Raw genomic sequence first — 2,390 nt, forward strand, 5'->3', positions numbered from 1 at the left:
AGGCCTGTGGTCCTAATCATCCTCCATGTGGACCTGCTGGGTAAAGCCATGAGGAACCTGAGAATGGGCTCCCACACCTTACCTCTAGTTCCAGATCTCCCTTTAAGTATCACCAGAGGCATCTAGCTGTACACAGGTTGCCTAGCGACCAAGCACACTTTCCCCCACCCTGCAGAATAACAGCAGATAGCATGGACAGATAGGAGCCATAGGAAAAAAGAAGACAGTTTTATTTTCTCCCATTGACCTAGCAACTTATAGATTCTTAGCATTGTCTACCAATCACGTTTAAGACTATAGTGGAGCACATAAGATCCCTCTTCTTAGATATTACCTGAATTTAGCCTTTAGTTAATTCATTTCCTCATTGGTCACTTTCCTTTGGGGTTGCAAATAATTAACGGTTATTGCCTCTCTATGTGATTCTTATTACCCCTCTGTTTGACCCTGGAAGCCTGGTTTTGCACTGCTAAGGGAATACTGCTTGTAAGTGTATATATACCAGGACTCCCAGGGCACAGGGGCACAGAGGGATGGAGAAGAGAAAAGAGAATGGAAGATCTAGACGGGTAAGAACTTGAGAAGAACAAACTGAGATGGGGAAGAACTAGATTGAAGGGCTAGAAGAGAGTACTAGAGGAATGAGATGGAAGGTGAGGAAGAGCCAGCTGGGGAAGTACTAGCTGGGTAAGAACAAGGTGAAAAGGACCTAGATGAGGCAGAATTAAGATGAGATAATTAAGATAAAACTTAGAGGGAGTAATAAATTGGGAAATCAGGCAAGAAAGGAGCAAGACATGAGAAGAGAACTGAAGCTGTGTATAAAGGATGTTATGCCAGAGGAATTAAAGCAACTGGACTATAGAGCTCGGTGTGCTGAGATTCTATTTCCTGAAAATAGTCCTCACCATTAGTAGTTCTCTCTCCTGAGCCCCTGGGATGTATAATATTAAGGATGGCCTCGTTAATATTATACGAGAGTTACAGTTATCTATTTTGGGCAGGCCTGGACAAGTCCCAGGCCTTGTCCTTGAGCTGCCATGGAGGCTGGCTGGCCTTGCACGTTCACATTGACCCATACACATAGTCCTAAGTTGGTGAGGGGTCCCTAACAGTAAACAACTGGCTGAACCTTCAGTGGTCAGAGTACGTGCAGAAAGGGAGCTACTGCAAGGACTACGTCTTTTGTTCGTGGCCCTCCCAGAAACTGCTTGCTCAAGTCTCAGGACACTGAAATTGAGGCCCGATCTCTGAGAGAAGACAGAGCAGCCTTTTGTGGCATCTGCTTGGTGCTTTCACATCATCTTTTTCTGTATAGTATGAAGTAGCAGAGCAAGGCACAGCCTGATCTCCACAATGTCCAAGCTAAGAGAGCTATAAGGAAGCAGGTATGGTGTCACATACCTAGAATTCCAGCCCTTGAGGGCTGGAGGCAAGAACATCAAGATTTGATGATTATCATCTACTAGCAAGTTTAAGTCCAGCTTGGACTATGTAGTGAATTCCAGGCCAAACTGGAACAGAGTGGGACCCTGGCCTAAACAAAAAAGTCAAAAATAAAGATTTGTGCCAAGGAAATAAGATCATTTGGGCTGGACCTAGTGCACAGGGTCTTAATTTCAGCCACTCTGGATGCCTAAGCAGGGGTCTCCAGTCCAACCTGCCTGGTTAATTTAGTGACCTTCGATTTCAAACTGAAAAGTAAAGACAGGGCCTGGACATAGGTCACTGTTAAACCACGCTCTTAGCATGTCGCTGGTGAGTTTTGAGAGTCATATGCAAAGAGGGAACCTCAGCAGGGGGTGATGGCTCACAGCTTTAATCCCAGCACTCAGGAGGCAGAGGCAGGAGGATCTCTGTGAGTTCAAGGGTAGTCTGGTCTAGATTGAGTTTCAGGACAGCCAGGGCTATTACACAGAGAAACCCTGTCTTCAAAAAACAAACAAACAAACAAGCTAAGAGAGAACCTGGATTAAGAAACTCTTTCCTTGAGCCTGGTGTGGCAGCCCATGCCTTTAATCCCAGTACTGAGGCAGAGGCCTTCTTACCTCTGAGTTCAAGGTCAGGCTGGTGGACAGAGCTAGTTCCAGGACAGCCTGGGCTACGTAGGGAAACCCCATCTTTTTTTCTTTCTTTCTATTTATGTATTTATTTATTTATTTTCTTACTTATTTATTTTTTCTATTATTAGGTTGATACAGTACAAATTCTTATCCTAATAGTGAAATGTTTCACCAAGGCTTGCCCAATGATTGAGTAAAACCAAAACTTATTCTAAGCCACAGTCATCCTAGGGTCCCCCCTGCTAGGTAGCCTCCCTGGTTCTGTGGGTTGCAGTCTGATTGTTCTTTGCTTTATATCTAGTATCCCCTTATGAGTGTGTACATACC

Source organism: Peromyscus leucopus, chromosome 10 (genome assembly GCF_004664715.2).
Source record: "Peromyscus leucopus breed LL Stock chromosome 10, UCI_PerLeu_2.1, whole genome shotgun sequence".
In the NCBI taxonomy this organism is placed as follows: domain Eukaryota; kingdom Metazoa; phylum Chordata; class Mammalia; order Rodentia; family Cricetidae; genus Peromyscus; species Peromyscus leucopus.